General features: G+C 48.5%; 1 non-coding gene across 1 annotated transcript; it reads left to right on the forward strand.

Moving 5' to 3' along the window:
• The first annotated feature begins 14,059 nt into the window (after positions 1-14,059).
• On the forward strand, positions 14,060-14,132 carry Trnat-ggu (transfer RNA threonine (anticodon GGU)). The gene has a single exon. It is a non-coding gene; the product is annotated as a tRNA-Thr (tRNA).
• The last annotated feature ends 5,648 nt before the right edge of the window (positions 14,133-19,780 follow it).

Below are 19,780 nucleotides of genomic sequence, written 5' to 3' on the forward strand. Positions count from 1 at the left end.
TCCTTGCGGGAAGCCTCGATGTCAAATATGCACGCACATGTCCACAACGGATACCGCGGTCAGTTCAGCCTCTGACTTTCGTCTAAAAATCAAAGGAAACCTGAACTGTGGTAGTTCCAATGTGGTATATTTGCTCGAGTGTACGGTGTGCCACCTACAATACATTGGGAAAACACAAAAGTCGTTCAGATCTAGGTTTAATAATCACAAGTCACATTCCAAAACTCTGCCATCTCTCCCGTTGTCAAAACACGTTAACCTTCCTGGGCACTCTTTTGACCACCTCAGAGCCACGATATTAGAATCTGGGTTTCGCTCTCACCATGATCGACTAATCCGCGAATCGTATCTCATTTATAAGTTCAAATCCGCATCTTCGGGCATTATTCTGAGTTTGGGGAAATTATCGTCTTTGGTGGGTACCTAAGCCATTTTCACTGTTTGCCTTTCACCGTGTTTTTTTTTCTTGTTTGTTTGTTTGTTTCATTCGCCCTACCGAACACTGTCAGCCACCACACGTTTCCCCCCCCCTCCCAACCCTTGTCTGTCTCCCCTTTTTTTCGTGGAATAGTAGCTGCATTCCCAGTACGCCTCCACTCCCGCGGTTGGCAGCCCCCTTTGGGGGGTTAAATTCGTTATCGCGAACGCGCCGTCCGCGCGGTCACTCACCATCTTCTTCCGTGTTGCGCGGATCCCCACGCCTCCGCTTCTTGGACTGTCAATCATTACTCACTTCTTTGCATCCCTCCATCATGCTGTGACATGCTTTTATTGTATACACAGAAACTTGTTGACCCGTACTGGCTACCGATTCAATAGTTGCTTCCACGCAGGACACACCTAGTTACTTCCTACCTGGCTAAATAATTGGTGGCGTTGCTTGCACGTGCGCTCTTCTGTGACTTCTGTGAACTTGTAAAGTGCCCTGACATTCCCCACACCGCTGGTAATTGGTGTTTTCAGGAATGGATGCGTCACTGGCGGCTTCTGTTCTGTATTTATTTGTTGTTCGTGTACTTTGCATTTCGTGTGTCGAGTCGTTCCCTGCACCGTCCATTTATTCGTGTAATCCGTATGAAAAGTGTATTTGAACAGCTCCCTACCCTGTTTTTTTTAATGGATGAAGTTGAATATGGCTGAGGTTTTTAGAAAAGAATTTGTCATCATGTATAGAGCCACATGTATAATGCCCTCCCTTCCCTGTTCCCTCGCCCCAAACTCTCCAATGTTGTTAAAAAAAGGGTAGACTGCAGCACACCCTCTGCACCTATATAAGCGTGCGTGCTCCAACGTTGTTTTTTACTCAAGATGAAGACTGGTCCCGCAGTCGAAACGTCAGTAAACCACTGTTTTTGTTTTTAATCGTGCGTCTACCATTTTCTCAAGTATTTTTTCTGGCTCCTCGAGAAGTTTTCTTTTACTGCTTATATATATATATATATATATATATATATATATATATATATATATATATATATATATAAATATATATATAAATATATGTATATATATATATATATATATATATATATATATATATGTAGCGAATCAGAATAGGAAATGAGGGGCTCGTTGAAAATAACACAGAAATAAGGGTTGGCAGTCGAGAAAACCTCGGAAAGCAAAGGGGAGGATGTGGTAGATCATTGAAACAGATTAAGAATTTGGAAAGAAAGAAAGAAAGTGAAGAAAAAATGCCCGCCAGGTGGGATCCGAACCCACGACCTCCAGAATACCGGTCTGGTGCGATAACCACTACGCTACCGGCGGGGCGATTTTCCCATTCACTTTCTGGGGTATTTATGTTAGGTATGTTTGTTTCCTGTGCTTGGGGGTGGTAGCCAGCGCCATTCGGACTAATCGGGGTGAAGGGGACCTTCTTTTTAACCCCCGGGTCGTGACTCGAGTGTCTACGACATGTCCAGAGTGGTCGACCAGCTTTGAACCCTCTTAAGCTCCCTTTGGCAACAAGACTGCCAGAACAGAGGCCCTCGCTATGCATGTAGCGAATCAGAATAGGAAATGAGGGGCTCGTTGAAAATAACACAGAAATAAGGGTTGGCAGTCGAGAAAACCTCGGAAAGCAAAGGGGAGGATGTGGTAGATCATTGAAACAGATTAAGAATTTGGAAAGAAAGAAAGAAAGTGAAGAAAAAATGCCCGCCAGGTGGGATCCGAACCCACGACCTCCAGAATACCGGTCTGGTGCGATAACCACTACGCTACCGGCGGGGCGATTTTCCCATTCACTTTCTGGGGTATTTATGTTAGGTATGTTTGTTTCCTGTGCTTGGGGGTGGTAGCCAGCGCCATTCGGACTAATCGGGGTGAAGGGGACCTTCTTTTTAACCCCCGGGTCGTGACTCGAGTGTCTACGACATGTCCAGAGTGGTCGACCAGCTTTGAACCCTCTTAAGCTCCCTTTGGCAACAAGACTGCCAGAACAGAGGCCCTCGCTATGCATGTAGCGAATCAGAATAGGAAATGAGGGGCTCGTTGAAAATAACACAGAAATAAGGGTTGGCAGTCGAGAAAACCTCGGAAAGCAAAGGGGAGGATGTGGTAGATCATTGAAACAGATTAAGAATTTGGAAAGAAAGAAAGAAAGTGAAGAAAAAATGCCCGCCAGGTGGGATCCGAACCCACGACCTCCAGAATACCGGTCTGGTGCGATAACCACTACGCTACCGGCGGGGCGATTTTCCCATTCACTTTCTGGGGTATTTATGTTAGGTATGTTTGTTTCCTGTGCTTGGGGGTGGTAGCCAGCGCCATTCGGACTAATCGGGGTGAAGGGGACCTTCTTTTTAACCCCCGGGTCGTGACTCGAGTGTCTACGACATGTCCAGAGTGGTCGACCAGCTTTGAACCCTCTTAAGCTCCCTTTGGCAACAAGACTGCCAGAACAGAGGCCCTCGCTATGCATGTAGCGAATCAGAATAGGAAATGAGGGGCTCGTTGAAAATAACACAGAAATCGCACCAAGTGGTTATCGCACCAGACCGGTATTCTGGAGGTCGTGGGTTCGGATCCCACCTGGCGGGCATTTTTTCTTCACTTTCTTTCTTTCTTTCCAAATTCTTAATCTGTTTCAATGATCTACCACATCCTCCCCTTTGCTTTCCGAGGTTTTCTCGACTGCCAACCCTTATTTCTGTGTTATTTTCAACGAGCCCCTCATTTCCTATTCTGATTCGCTACATGCATAGCGAGGGCCTCTGTTCTGGCAGTCTTGTTGCCAAAGGGAGCTTAAGAGGGTTCAAAGCTGGTCGACCACTCTGGACATGTCGTAGACACTCGAGTCACGACCCGGGGGTTAAAAAGAAGGTCCCCTTCACCCCGATTAGTCCGAATGGCGCTGGCTACCACCCCCAAGCACAGGAAACAAACATACCTAACATAAATACCCCAGAAAGTGAATGGGAAAATCGCCCCGCCGGTAGCGTAGTGGTTATCGCACCAGACCGGTATTCTGGAGGTCGTGGGTTCGGATCCCACCTGGCGGGCATTTTTTCTTCACTTTCTTTCTTTCTTTCCAAATTCTTAATCTGTTTCAATGATCTACCACATCCTCCCCTTTGCTTTCCGAGGTTTTCTCGACTGCCAACCCTTATTTCTGTGTTATTTTCAACGAGCCCCTCATTTCCTATTCTGATTCGCTACATGCATAGCGAGGGCCTCTGTTCTGGCAGTCTTGTTGCCAAAGGGAGCTTAAGAGGGTTCAAAGCTGGTCGACCACTCTGGACATGTCGTAGACACTCGAGTCACGACCCGGGGGTTAAAAAGAAGGTCCCCTTCACCCCGATTAGTCCGAATGGCGCTGGCTACCACCCCCAAGCACAGGAAACAAACATACCTAACATAAATACCCCAGAAAGTGAATGGGAAAATCGCCCCGCCGGTAGCGTAGTGGTTATCGCACCAGACCGGTATTCTGGAGGTCGTGGGTTCGGATCCCACCTGGCGGGCATTTTTTCTTCACTTTCTTTCTTTCTTTCCAAATTCTTAATCTGTTTCAATGATCTACCACATCCTCCCCTTTGCTTTCCGAGGTTTTCTCGACTGCCAACCCTTATTTCTGTGTTATTTTCAACGAGCCCCTCATTTCCTATTCTGATTCGCTACATGCATAGCGAGGGCCTCTGTTCTGGCAGTCTTGTTGCCAAAGGGAGCTTAAGAGGGTTCAAAGCTGGTCGACCACTCTGGACATGTCGTAGACACTCGAGTCACGACCCGGGGGTTAAAAAGAAGGTCCCCTTCACCCCGATTAGTCCGAATGGCGCTGGCTACCACCCCCAAGCACAGGAAACAAACATACCTAACATAAATACCCCAGAAAGTGAATGGGAAAATCGCCCCGCCGGTAGCGTAGTGGTTATCGCACCAGACCGGTATTCTGGAGGTCGTGGGTTCGGATCCCACCTGGCGGGCATTTTTTCTTCACTTTCTTTCTTTCTTTCCAAATTCTTAATCTGTTTCAATGATCTACCACATCCTCCCCTTTGCTTTCCGAGGTTTTCTCGACTGCCAACCCTTATTTCTGTGTTATTTTCAACGAGCCCCTCATTTCCTATTCTGATTCGCTACATGCATAGCGAGGGCCTCTGTTCTGGCAGTCTTGTTGCCAAAGGGAGCTTAAGAGGGTTCAAAGCTGGTCGACCACTCTGGACATGTCGTAGACACTCGAGTCACGACCCGGGGGTTAAAAAGAAGGTCCCCTTCACCCCGATTAGTCCGAATGGCGCTGGCTACCACCCCCAAGCACAGGAAACAAACATACCTAACATAAATACCCCAGAAAGTGAATGGGAAAATCGCCCCGCCGGTAGCGTAGTGGTTATCGCACCAGACCGGTATTCTGGAGGTCGTGGGTTCGGATCCCACCTGGCGGGCATTTTTTCTTCACTTTCTTTCTTTCTTTCCAAATTCTTAATCTGTTTCAATGATCTACCACATCCTCCCCTTTGCTTTCCGAGGTTTTCTCGACTGCCAACCCTTATTTCTGTGTTATTTTCAACGAGCCCCTCATTTCCTATTCTGATTCGCTACATGCATAGCGAGGGCCTCTGTTCTGGCAGTCTTGTTGCCAAAGGGAGCTTAAGAGGGTTCAAAGCTGGTCGACCACTCTGGACATGTCGTAGACACTCGAGTCACGACCCGGGGGTTAAAAAGAAGGTCCCCTTCACCCCGATTAGTCCGAATGGCGCTGGCTACCACCCCCAAGCACAGGAAACAAACATACCTAACATAAATACCCCAGAAAGTGAATGGGAAAATCGCCCCGCCGGTAGCGTAGTGGTTATCGCACCAGACCGGTATTCTGGAGGTCGTGGGTTCGGATCCCACCTGGCGGGCATTTTTTCTTCACTTTCTTTCTTTCTTTCCAAATTCTTAATCTGTTTCAATGATCTACCACATCCTCCCCTTTGCTTTCCGAGGTTTTCTCGACTGCCAACCCTTATTTCTGTGTTATTTTCAACGAGCCCCTCATTTCCTATTCTGATTCGCTACATGCATAGCGAGGGCCTCTGTTCTGGCAGTCTTGTTGCCAAAGGGAGCTTAAGAGGGTTCAAAGCTGGTCGACCACTCTGGACATGTCGTAGACACTCGAGTCACGACCCGGGGGTTAAAAAGAAGGTCCCCTTCACCCCGATTAGTCCGAATGGCGCTGGCTACCACCCCCAAGCACAGGAAACAAACATACCTAACATAAATACCCCAGAAAGTGAATGGGAAAATCGCCCCGCCGGTAGCGTAGTGGTTATCGCACCAGACCGGTATTCTGGAGGTCGTGGGTTCGGATCCCACCTGGCGGGCATTTTTTCTTCACTTTCTTTCTTTCTTTCCAAATTCTTAATCTGTTTCAATGATCTACCACATCCTCCCCTTTGCTTTTCGAGGTTTTCTCGACTGCCAACCCTTATTTCTGTGTTATTTTCAACGAGCCCCTCATTTCCTATTCTGATTCGCTACATGCATAGCGAGGGCCTCTGTTCTGGCAGTCTTGTTGCCAAAGGGAGCTTAAGAGGGTTCAAAGCTGGTCGACCACTCTGGACATGTCGTAGACACTCGAGTCACGACCCGGGGGTTAAAAAGAAGGTCCCCTTCACCCCGATTAGTCCGAATGGCGCTGGCTACCACCCCCAAGCACAGGAAACAAACATACCTAACATAAATACCCCAGAAAGTGAATGGGAAAATCGCCCCGCCGGTAGCGTAGTGGTTATCGCACCAGACCGGTATTCTGGAGGTCGTGGGTTCGGATCCCACCTGGCGGGCATTTTTTCTTCACTTTCTTTCTTTCTTTCCAAATTCTTAATCTGTTTCAATGATCTACCACATCCTCCCCTTTGCTTTCCGAGGTTTTCTCGACTGCCAACCCTTATTTCTGTGTTATTTTCAACGAGCCCCTCATTTCCTATTCTGATTCGCTACATGCATAGCGAGGGCCTCTGTTCTGGCAGTCTTGTTGCCAAAGGGAGCTTAAGAGGGTTCAAAGCTGGTCGACCACTCTGGACATGTCGTAGACACTCGAGTCACGACCCGGGGGTTAAAAAGAAGGTCCCCTTCACCCCGATTAGTCCGAATGGCGCTGGCTACCACCCCCAAGCACAGGAAACAAACATACCTAACATAAATACCCCAGAAAGTGAATGGGAAAATCGCCCCGCCGGTAGCGTAGTGGTTATCGCACCAGACCGGTATTCTGGAGGTCGTGGGTTCGGATCCCACCTGGCGGGCATTTTTTCTTCACTTTCTTTCTTTCTTTCCAAATTCTTAATCTGTTTCAATGATCTACCACATCCTCCCCTTTGCTTTCCGAGGTTTTCTCGACTGCCAACCCTTATTTCTGTGTTATTTTCAACGAGCCCCTCATTTCCTATTCTGATTCGCTACATGCATAGCGAGGGCCTCTGTTCTGGCAGTCTTGTTGCCAAAGGGAGCTTAAGAGGGTTCAAAGCTGGTCGACCACTCTGGACATGTCGTAGACACTCGAGTCACGACCCGGGGGTTAAAAAGAAGGTCCCCTTCACCCCGATTAGTCCGAATGGCGCTGGCTACCACCCCCAAGCACAGGAAACAAACATACCTAACATAAATACCCCAGAAAGTGAATGGGAAAATCGCCCCGCCGGTAGCGTAGTGGTTATCGCACCAGACCGGTATTCTGGAGGTCGTGGGTTCGGATCCCACCTGGCGGGCATTTTTTCTTCACTTTCTTTCTTTCTTTCCAAATTCTTAATCTGTTTCAATGATCTACCACATCCTCCCCTTTGCTTTCCGAGGTTTTCTCGACTGCCAACCCTTATTTCTGTGTTATTTTCAACGAGCCCCTCATTTCCTATTCTGATTCGCTACATGCATAGCGAGGGCCTCTGTTCTGGCAGTCTTGTTGCCAAAGGGAGCTTAAGAGGGTTCAAAGCTGGTCGACCACTCTGGACATGTCGTAGACACTCGAGTCACGACCCGGGGGTTAAAAAGAAGGTCCCCTTCACCCCGATTAGTCCGAATGGCGCTGGCTACCACCCCCAAGCACAGGAAACAAACATACCTAACATAAATACCCCAGAAAGTGAATGGGAAAATCGCCCCGCCGGTAGCGTAGTGGTTATCGCACCAGACCGGTATTCTGGAGGTCGTGGGTTCGGATCCCACCTGGCGGGCATTTTTTCTTCACTTTCTTTCTTTCTTTCCAAATTCTTAATCTGTTTCAATGATCTACCACATCCTCCCCTTTGCTTTTCGAGGTTTTCTCGACTGCCAACCCTTATTTCTGTGTTATTTTCAACGAGCCCCTCATTTCCTATTCTGATTCGCTACATGCATAGCGAGGGCCTCTGTTCTGGCAGTCTTGTTGCCAAAGGGAGCTTAAGAGGGTTCAAAGCTGGTCGACCACTCTGGACATGTCGTAGACACTCGAGTCACGACCCGGGGGTTAAAAAGAAGGTCCCCTTCACCCCGATTAGTCCGAATGGCGCTGGCTACCACCCCCAAGCACAGGAAACAAACATACCTAACATAAATACCCCAGAAAGTGAATGGGAAAATCGCCCCGCCGGTAGCGTAGTGGTTATCGCACCAGACCGGTATTCTGGAGGTCGTGGGTTCGGATCCCACCTGGCGGGCATTTTTTCTTCACTTTCTTTCTTTCTTTCCAAATTCTTAATCTGTTTCAATGATCTACCACATCCTCCCCTTTGCTTTCCGAGGTTTTCTCGACTGCCAACCCTTATTTCTGTGTTATTTTCAACGAGCCCCTCATTTCCTATTCTGATTCGCTACATGCATAGCGAGGGCCTCTGTTCTGGCAGTCTTGTTGCCAAAGGGAGCTTAAGAGGGTTCAAAGCTGGTCGACCACTCTGGACATGTCGTAGTCACTCGAGTCACGACCCGGGGGTTAAAAAGAAGGTCCCCTTCACCCCGATTAGTCCGAATGGCGCTGGCTACCACCCCCAAGCACAGGAAACAAACATACCTAACATAAATACCCCAGAAAGTGAATGGGAAAATCGCCCCGCCGGTAGCGTAGTGGTTATCGCACCAGACCGGTATTCTGGAGGTCGTGGGTTCGGATCCCACCTGGCGGGCATTTTTTCTTCACTTTCTTTCTTTCTTTCCAAATTCTTAATCTGTTTCAATGATCTACCACATCCTCCCCTTTGCTTTCCGAGGTTTTCTCGACTGCCAACCCTTATTTCTGTGTTATTTTCAACGAGCCCCTCATTTCCTATTCTGATTCGCTACATGCATAGCGAGGGCCTCTGTTCTGGCAGTCTTGTTGCCAAAGGGAGCTTAAGAGGGTTCAAAGCTGGTCGACCACTCTGGACATGTCGTAGACACTCGAGTCACGACCCGGGGGTTAAAAAGAAGGTCCCCTTCACCCCGATTAGTCCGAATGGCGCTGGCTACCACCCCCAAGCACAGGAAACAAACATACCTAACATAAATACCCCAGAAAGTGAATGGGAAAATCGCCCCGCCGGTAGCGTAGTGGTTATCGCACCAGACCGGTATTCTGGAGGTCGTGGGATCGGATCCCACCTGGCGGGCATTTTTTCTTCACTTTCTTTCTTTCTTTCCAAATTCTTAATCTGTTTCAATGATCTACCACATCCTCCCCTTTGCTTTCCGAGGTTTTCTCGACTGCCAACCCTTATTTCTGTGTTATTTTCAACGAGCCCCTCATTTCCTATTCTGATTCGCTACATGCATAGCGAGGGCCTCTGTTCTGGCAGTCTTGTTGCCAAAGGGAGCTTAAGAGGGTTCAAAGCTGGTCGACCACTCTGGACATGTCGTAGACACTCGAGTCACGACCCGGGGGTTAAAAAGAAGGTCCCCTTCACCCCGATTAGTCCGAATGGCGCTGGCTACCACCCCCAAGCACAGGAAACAAACATACCTAACATAAATACCCCAGAAAGTGAATGGGAAAATCGCCCCGCCGGTAGCGTAGTGGTTATCGCACCAGACCGGTATTCTGGAGGTCGTGGGTTCGGATCCCACCTGGCGGGCATTTTTTCTTCACTTTCTTTCTTTCTTTCCAAATTCTTAATCTGTTTCAATGATCTACCACATCCTCCCCTTTGCTTTCCGAGGTTTTCTCGACTGCCAACCCTTATTTCTGTGTTATTTTCAACGAGCCCCTCATTTCCTATTCTGATTCGCTACATGCATAGCGAGGGCCTCTGTTCTGGCAGTCTTGTTGCCAAAGGGAGCTTAAGAGGGTTCAAAGCTGGTCGACCACTCTGGACATGTCGTAGACACTCGAGTCACGACCCGGGGGTTAAAAAGAAGGTCCCCTTCACCCCGATTAGTCCGAATGGCGCTGGCTACCACCCCCAAGCACAGGAAACAAACATACCTAACATAAATACCCCAGAAAGTGAATGGGAAAATCGCCCCGCCGGTAGCGTAGTGGTTATCGCACCAGACCGGTATTCTGGAGGTCGTGGGTTCGGATCCCACCTGGCGGGCATTTTTTCTTCACTTTCTTTCTTTCTTTCCAAATTCTTAATCTGTTTCAATGATCTACCACATCCTCCCCTTTGCTTTCCGAGGTTTTCTCGACTGCCAACCCTTATTTCTGTGTTATTTTCAACGAGCCCCTCATTTCCTATTCTGATTCGCTACATGCATAGCGAGGGCCTCTGTTCTGGCAGTCTTGTTGCCAAAGGGAGCTTAAGAGGGTTCAAAGCTGGTCGACCACTCTGGACATGTCGTAGACACTCGAGTCACGACCCGGGGGTTAAAAAGAAGGTCCCCTTCACCCCGATTAGTCCGAATGGCGCTGGCTACCACCCCCAAGCACAGGAAACAAACATACCTAACATAAATACCCCAGAAAGTGAATGGGAAAATCCCCCCGCCGGTAGCGTAGTGGTTATCGCACCAGACCGGTATTCTGGAGGTCGTGGGTTCGGATCCCACCTGGCGGGCATTTTTTCTTCACTTTCTTTCTTTCTTTCCAAATTCTTAATCTGTTTCAATGATCTACCACATCCTCCCCTTTGCTTTCCGAGGTTTTCTCGACTGCCAACCCTTATTTCTGTGTTATTTTCAACGAGCCCCTCATTTCCTATTCTGATTCGCTACATGCATAGCGAGGGCCTCTGTTCTGGCAGTCTTGTTGCCAAAGGGAGCTTAAGAGGGTTCAAAGCTGGTCGACCACTCTGGACATGTCGTAGACACTCGAGTCACGACCCGGGGGTTAAAACGAAGGTCCCCTTCACCCCGATTAGTCCGAATGGCGCTGGCTACCACCCCCAAGCACAGGAAACAAACATACCTAACATAAATACCCCAGAAAGTGAATGGGAAAATCGCCCCGCCGGTAGCGTAGTGGTTATCGCACCAGACCGGTATTCGGGAGGTCGTGGGTTCGGATCCCACCTGGCGGGCATTTTTTCTTCACTTTCTTTCTTTCTTTCCAAATTCTTAATCTGTTTCAATGATCTACCACATCCTCCCCTTTGCTTTCCGAGGTTTTCTCGACTGCCAACCCTTATTTCTGTGTTATTTTCAACGAGCCCCTCATTTCCTATTCTGATTCGCTACATGCATAGCGAGGGCCTCTGTTCTGGCAGTCTTGTTGCCAAAGGGAGCTTAAGAGGGTTCAAAGCTGGTCGACCACTCTGGACATGTCGTAGACACTCGAGTCACGACCCGGGGGTTAAAAAGAAGGTCCCCTTCACCCCGATTAGTCCGAATGGCGCTGGCTACCACCCCCAAGCACAGGAAACAAACATACCTAACATAAATACCCCAGAAAGTGAATGGGAAAATCGCCCCGCCGGTAGCGTAGTGGTTATCGCACCAGACCGGTATTCTGGAGGTCGTGGGTTCGGATCCCACCTGGCGGGCATTTTTTCTTCACTTTCTTTCTTTCTTTCCAAATTCTTAATCTGTTTCAATGATCTACCACATCCTCCCCTTTGCTTTCCGAGGTTTTCTCGACTGCCAACCCTTATTTCTGTGTTATTTTCAACGAGCCCCTCATTTCCTATTCTGATTCGCTACATGCATAGCGAGGGCCTCTGTTCTGGCAGTCTTGTTGCCAAAGGGAGCTTAAGAGGGTTCAAAGCTGGTCGACCACTCTGGACATGTCGTAGACACTCGAGTCACGACCCGGGGGTTAAAAAGAAGGTCCCCTTCACCCCGATTAGTCCGAATGGCGCTGGCTACCACCCCCAAGCACAGGAAACAAACATACCTAACATAAATACCCCAGAAAGTGAATGGGAAAATCGCCCCGCCGGTAGCGTAGTGGTTATCGCACCAGACCGGTATTCTGGAGGTCGTGGGTTCGGATCCCACCTGGCGGGCATTTTTTCTTCACTTTCTTTCTTTCTTTCCAAATTCTTAATCTGTTTCAATGATCTACCACATCCTCCCCTTTGCTTTCCGAGGTTTTCTCGACTGCCAACCCTTATTTCTGTGTTATTTTCAACGAGCCCCTCATTTCCTATTCTGATTCGCTACATGCATAGCGAGGGCCTCTGTTCTGGCAGTCTTGTTGCCAAAGGGAGCTTAAGAGGGTTCAAAGCTGGTCGACCACTCTGGACATGTCGTAGACACTCGAGTCACGACCCGGGGGTTAAAAAGAAGGTCCCCTTCACCCCGATTAGTCCGAATGGCGCTGGCTACCACCCCCAAGCACAGGAAACAAACATACCTAACATAAATACCCCAGAAAGTGAATGGGAAAATCGCCCCGCCGGTAGCGTAGTGGTTATCGCACCAGACCGGTATTCTGGAGGTCGTGGGTTCGGATCCCACCTGGCGGGCATTTTTTCTTCACTTTCTTTCTTTCTTTCCAAATTCTTAATCTGTTTCAATGATCTACCACATCCTCCCCTTTGCTTTCCGAGGTTTTCTCGACTGCCAACCCTTATTTCTGTGTTATTTTCAACGAGCCCCTCATTTCCTATTCTGATTCGCTACATGCATAGCGAGGGCCTCTGTTCTGGCAGTCTTGTTGCCAAAGGGAGCTTAAGAGGGTTCAAAGCTGGTCGACCACTCTGGACATGTCGTAGACACTCGAGTCACGACCCGGGGGTTAAAAAGAAGGTCCCCTTCACCCCGATTAGTCCGAATGGCGCTGGCTACCACCCCCAAGCACAGGAAACAAACATACCTAACATAAATACCCCAGAAAGTGAATGGGAAAATCGCCCCGCCGGTAGCGTAGTGGTTATCGCACCAGACCGGTATTCTGGAGGTCGTGGGTTCGGATCCCACCTGGCGGGCATTTTTTCTTCACTTTCTTTCTTTCTTTCCAAATTCTTAATCTGTTTCAATGATCTACCACATCCTCCCCTTTGCTTTCCGAGGTTTTCTCGACTGCCAACCCTTATTTCTGTGTTATTTTCAACGAGCCCCTCATTTCCTATTCTGATTCGCTACATGCATAGCGAGGGCCTCTGTTCTGGCAGTCTTGTTGCCAAAGGGAGCTTAAGAGGGTTCAAAGCTGGTCGACCACTCTGGACATGTCGTAGACACTCGAGTCACGACCCGGGGGTTAAAAAGAAGGTCCCCTTCACCCCGATTAGTCCGAATGGCGCTGGCTACCACCCCCAAGCACAGGAAACAAACATACCTAACATAAATACCCCAGAAAGTGAATGGGAAAATCGCCCCGCCGGTAGCGTAGTGGTTATCGCACCAGACCGGTATTCTGGAGGTCGTGGGTTCGGATCCCACCTGGCGGGCATTTTTTCTTCACTTTCTTTCTTTCTTTCCAAATTCTTAATCTGTTTCAATGATCTACCACATCCTCCCCTTTGCTTTCCGAGGTTTTCTCGACTGCCAACCCTTATTTCTGTGTTATTTTCAACGAGCCCCTCATTTCCTATTCTGATTCGCTACATGCATAGCGAGGGCCTCTGTTCTGGCAGTCTTGTTGCCAAAGGGAGCTTAAGAGGGTTCAAAGCTGGTCGACCACTCTGGACATGTCGTAGACACTCGAGTCACGACCCGGGGGTTAAAAAGAAGGTCCCCTTCACCCCGATTAGTCCGAATGGCGCTGGCTACCACCCCCAAGCACAGGAAACAAACATACCTAACATAAATACCCCAGAAAGTGAATGGGAAAATCGCCCCGCCGGTAGCGTAGTGGTTATCGCACCAGACCGGTACTCTGGAGGTCGTGGGTTCGGATCCCACCTGGCGGGCATTTTTTCTTCACTTTCTTTCTTTCTTTCCAAATTCTTAATCTGTTTCAATGATCTACCACATCCTCCCCTTTGCTTTCCGAGGTTTTCTCGACTGCCAACCCTTATTTCTGTGTTATTTTCAACGAGCCCCTCATTTCCTATTCTGATTCGCTACATGCATAGCGAGGGCCTCTGTTCTGGCAGTCTTGTTGCCAAAGGGAGCTTAAGAGGGTTCAAAGCTGGTCGACCACTCTGGACATGTCGTAGACACTCGAGTCACGACCCGGGGTTTAAAAAGAAGGTCCCCTTCACCCCGATTAGTCCGAATGGCGCTGGCTACCACCCCCAAGCACAGGAAACAAACATACCTAACATAAATACCCCAGAAAGTGAATGGGAAAATCGCCCCGCCGGTAGCGTAGTGGTTATCGCACCAGACTGGTATTCTGGAGGTCGTGGGTTCGGATCCCACCTGGCGGGCATTTTTTCTTCACTTTCTTTCTTTCTTTCCAAATTCTTAATCTGTTTCAATGATCTACCACATCCTCCCCTTTGCTTTCCGAGGTTTTCTCGACTGCCAACCCTTATTTCTGTGTTATATATATATATATATATATATATATATATATATTAAAAGTAAAAGGGTCCAACAATGCTGTTCCAATGAACCCTGAAGGTACGTGTTTCGTTTAAGTGTAATTACGAATAATATTGTTCCGTTGCAAGGAGTGCAACCTGCGAAGTGCAAACAGAGGTTTATTCAGGAGAACTCGTGCCTCTAGAAAGAAAGCCACCATAAAGACGCGGTCTCACGCGAAGTGCCGATGAGCCATTTCAGCGTTCTAAAGCACGAGCCTTTTCATGAACTCTGCTACACGGCGACGTGGAGGAACCTGTCGTCGTCGTCGTCGTCGTCTTCGCGGCTCCGCCTCATAGCAGACGCACTCGTGACATTTGCCCCGTCTCTAAAGAGCATCGTCCTGATGCTCAGGGTAGTAGCTACACGCAGAAAAAGGTAGAGAATGTGCGCAGTCCCTAAGTGTGGCGGCGTGTGACGTGTGCTCATTTTGAATACTAGGGTTCCATGCGCACCACGTGAACGGTTTCAGGCTGAAGTTTACGACGTTCTGCGGGTACAGCGCTGACCGGGATAACTTCATACGTAACGTCGCTCAGCCGAGCAGAACTTTGTATAGTCCAAAGTATCGTATAGGCAGCTTTTCTAACAGCCCGCGGCGACGAACAGGACTCCACACCCACAAATGGTCACCATGTTGGAAGTCTGTGTGCCTGTGACAGATATTGTAGCGGTCAGCGTAATACTGTTGCTGATTGCTTGTGCGCACGCCAGCAAGTGGCCCTGCCCCTTCCGCTCGCTATGTAAACTCTTCCGCGCCGGCACGGTCGTCGCCCTCGGCATGCAGTAGCATAGCGTCCAACATAGTCGACATTTCGCGACTATAGAGTGACCTAAAGGCGACATTCGGGTCGTCCCCTGTCGCGCCGTGTTGTATCCAAAAGTCACGTACGGCAGAATGGGGTGCCAGATTTTATGCTCGACATCTACATACCTGCAGAGCATTTCCGCGATTGGTTTCTTCATGCGCTCGGTCAAACGATTGGTCTGCGGGTGGTATGCAGTAGTCTTCCTATGGGAAGTCCCGCTAAGCGTCATAACAGCTTGCATGAGCTGGGCCGTGAAGGTTGTTCCGCGGTCTGTGATTACAATTGAAGGAGCGCCGTTTCTGAGTACAATGTTCTGGAGGACGAAGCGGGCTACTTCTGCAGATGTTCCTCGTTGTAAGGACCTTATGTCGGTGCAGCGAATAAGATGGTCGGTTGCAACGACTACGAATTTGTTCCCGGAAGATTGAAATGGGAAAGGTCCCAAAAGGTTCATTCCAACTTGTTCAAAAAGTTTTTCAGGAATGTGAAGTGGTTGAAGAACACCGGCTGGTCGTCCCGGTAGCATTTTCCCTCGCTGACAATCATGGCACGTCCGGTTATATTGTCTAAGGGTGATAGAAACCCTTTGGCCAATATTCTTTCTCCTTGATTCTGGCCAACGTGCAAGTGTAGCCCAGATGACCCGCGGTGGGTTCGTCATGATACACTTTTAATATTTCATTGCGTAGCATAGCGGGGACGACTAGAAGGTGGGTAATACCATTAGGGGTGAAGTTCCTCGTGAAGAGCACATTATCCTGTAACGACAAGCATGACAACCCTCGTGTGAAGGCTTTGCGAACACTAATTGTCTGTCCCTCCAAAAAGTCAATGAGTGGCCGCAGTTCTGGGTCTTCGCGCTGCTTCTGGGACATGGTGGTCGTGTTTACAGCTCCAGGGAACAGAATGTCGTATTCTTTATCGTCTGTATGGGTTACTGGAGCTTTAGAAAGACTATCCGCATTGGAGTGCTCTCGTCCAGATTTTTAAGCGACGGTTATGTCGAATTCTTCGAGCCTCAGGCTCCAGCACTCAAGGCGCCCCGGAAGGTTTCTAAGGCTCGTCAACCGGCATAGGAAATGATGTTCGCTTACGACTCGATCTGGCCGACCATACAGGTAAGGCCGAAACTTCGACACGGCCCAAACAACCCCAAGGCATTCTTTTTCAGTTGTTGGGTAGTTCGACTCCGCATGGGAGGGCGTCCGGCTAGCGAAAGCAAGAACCTTTTTGGCACCATCTTGCGTTTGTACTAAGACTGCTCTAATCCGATATTGCTTGCGTCCGTGTGGTTGATTATCTCTGCTTCTTCGTCAAAATTGGCTAAAACCGGCAGTGTTTCCATGCGCTGCTTCAGCTCTTTAAACTCCGTTTGCTGTTCCTTGTTCCAAACAAATGGGGTATCATCTCGGGATAGGCGCGTTAAGAGGGCTGCGATGTGGGAAAAGGCTGGAATGAATCAGCGGTGATATGAGCAGAGTCATAAAAACCAGTGTACACCTTTTTTGTCCGTAGTTTGCGGGAAATCGGCAACAGCTGCAATTTTGTGAGTGTGGCTGTACTTTTCGGGCCTAACGACGTGGCCTAAAAAGCTTAGCTTCTTGTAACAGAACTGGCACTTCTCCCGTTTGATTGCGAGTCCAGCAGAACGTAATGCCTGGAGGACCACGAAAAGTCTTTCCATGTACTCCTCGAAAGTGGTGGAAAAGAAGGCATGTTTGTCATTTCAGAACTGCGAAGACAGTGTCCATGAGCCGTTGAAATGTTTCAATCATCATCATCATCATCATCATCATCATCACCAGCCTATCTACGCCCACTGCAGGGCAAAGGCCTCTCCCATTATTCTCCAATTGTCTCGGTCCTGTGCCAACTGTGACCAATTTATCCCCGCAAAATTCTTTATCTCATCTGCCCATCTAACTTTCTGCCGCCCCCTGCAACGCTTGCCTTCTCTAGGGATCCACTCTGTTACCCTTAATGACAAGCGGTTATCTTGCCTTCGCATTACATGTCCTGCCCACGTCCATTTCTTCTTCTTAATTTCTACTAATATGTCTTTAACACCAGTTTGCTCCCTGACCCACTCCGCTCTCTTCCTGTCCCTTAATGTTACACCTATCATTTTCCGCTCCATTGCCCGCTGAGTCGTTCTCAATTTAAGTTGAACCCTCTTAGTGAGCCTCCAAGTTTCTGCCCCGTAGGTGAGTACCGGTAAGATGTAGTTGTCATACACTTTCTTCTTCAACGACAATGGTAGGCTGCTATTCATTATCTGAGAATGTCTGCCATATGCACCCCACCCCATTCTGATCCTTCTAATTATCTCTGCCTCATGGTTTGGATATGGGGTCACAACTTGGCCTAAGTAGATATATTCGCTTACCACTTCCACTGCCTCGCCACCTATGTCAAACCGCTGTGCTGTACCGAGATTATTGATCATTACTTTAGTTTTCTGCATATTAATTTTCAGTCCCACGGTTCTACTCTGTTCGCCCAGTGTGGAAAGCATGCTTTGCAATTCGTCCCCCGAGTTACTTAGCAAGGCAACGTCATCAGCAAATCTGAGGTTACTGAGGTATTCTCCATTAACCCTTACTCCCACCTGTTCCCAATCCAACGTTCTGAATACTTCTTGTAAACATGCTGTGAATAGCTTGGAGAGATTGTGTCTCCTTGTCTGACACCCTTTCTTATAGGTATTTTACTGCTCTCCCTATGGAGGATGATCGTAGCTGTAGAGCCATTGTAGATATCCTCTAGTATTCTTACATAATGCTCATCTACCCCCTGGTTCCGTAATGCCTGAATGACTGCTAGGGTTTCGACCGAGTCAAATGCTTTCTCATAATCTATGAAGGCTATATATAGGGGTTCAGTATGCTCAGCGCACTTCTCTGTCACCTGATTGATCGTGTGAATATGGTCTATTGTTGAATAACCTTTATGGAACCCTGCTTGTTCTTTAGGTTGACTGAAATCTAAGGTTGCAGAAATTCGGTTAGCGATTACCTTGGTAAATACCTTGTAGACGACTGACAGTAAGCTGATCGGCCGGTAATTTTTCAAGTCCTTCATGTCGCCTTTCTTATGAATTAGGATGATGTTCGCGTTCTTCCAAGATTCCGGTACCATTGCGGTCATTAGGCATTGCGTATACAGGTTTGCCAGTTTTTCAAGGACAATTTCTCCGCCATCCTTCAAGAGGTCTGCTGTTATCTGATCCTCACCAGGTGCTTTGCCCCCTTTCATTTCTTTCAAAGCCTTCCTTACTTCTTCGGTCGTTACTGGTGGGATGTCTATCTCCTGTGAACTACTGTCTCGTTCGGCATTATCCTGTATATCCTGGCTACTGTACAGATCCCTATAGAACTCCTCGGCCACTGTGACTATTTTATCCCTACTTGTGATGACATTGCCTTGCTTATCCTTAAGTGCATACATCTCATTTTTTCCCCACGCCAAGACGTCTCTTCACTGCTTTCAGGCTACCTCCGTTCTTTACAGCGTATTCGATCCTCTCCATATTATACTTCCGTATGTCAGCGGTCTTACGCTTATTGATTAGGTTGGAGAGCTCCGCTAGTTCTATTCTGTCAGCTGCGGTGGAGATTCTCATGGTTTGCCGTTTCCTGATTAGATCTTTCGTCTCCTGTGAAAGTTTACCAGTATCCTGTCTAGCCATAGTGCCCCCGACTTCTACTGCACACTCCGTAATAATGCGTGTAAGGTTGTCGCTGGCTTCCTGCGTCGTAAACTCGGCTTCCTCGTTAAGAGCGGAATATCCGTTCTGCAGCGCGATCCTGAATTCTTCTACTTTACGTCTTACTGTTAGCTCCTTTATCGGCTTCTTTCGTACTAGCTTGTTGCGGTCCCTCCTCAAATCTAGCCTGCATCGGGATCTTACCATACGGTGGTCACTACACCTTACCCTTCCGAGCACTTCCACATCCTGCACGACGCCAGGGTTATCGCATAATATGAAGTCTATTTCATTTTTGTGCTCCCCATTCGGGCTCCTCCAGGTCCACTTCCGACTCTCCCGTTTACAGAAGAAGGTATTCATTATGCGTAGGTTATTCCGTTCTGCAAACTCAACTAGTAGGTCCCCCCTGCTATTTCTACAGCCCAGACCATAGTTCCCAACTGCCTTGTCTCCAGCCTGATTCTTGCCTACTTTAGCATTGAAGTCCCCCATAACTACGGTATACTGTGTTTTTACTTTAGCCATTGCCGATTGCACATCTTCATAGAAGCGTTCCACTACTTGGTCGTCGTGGCTGGATGTGGGCGCGTAGCCCTGCACCACCTTGAGCTTGTATCTCTTATTTAGCCTAATTGTTTCCAGAGCTGAGCGTAAATCAAAAGGGAGTCCGTATGGTGTCACAACTACAGTTTGCTCCCGCTCCCACTCATTGACTTCTATCTGCCAGTCACCACTCCTGAGATCTATCGTCGAAAAATACCCTGCGTGGCGCAGTCTGTCAATGGAGTCGTCGATTCGCGGCAGTGGGTACTCATCCTACTCTTGGTGAGTTTGTTGAGCTTGCGGTAGTCGACACAGAAGCGTAGACTAGTCTTTCTTCCGCACCAGAACAGGAGAAGCCTAGGGGCTTTGCAATGGCTGCGTCACATCGTCCTCCAGAGACACAATACAGGTTTTGGCGAACAGGTCTCTC

This window comes from Haemaphysalis longicornis, unplaced genomic scaffold, assembly GCF_048455015.1.
Source record: "Haemaphysalis longicornis isolate Haplotype H1 unplaced genomic scaffold, Haemaphysalis longicornis Haplotype H1 scaffold_28, whole genome shotgun sequence".
Lineage (NCBI taxonomy): Eukaryota > Metazoa > Arthropoda > Arachnida > Ixodida > Ixodidae > Haemaphysalis > Haemaphysalis longicornis.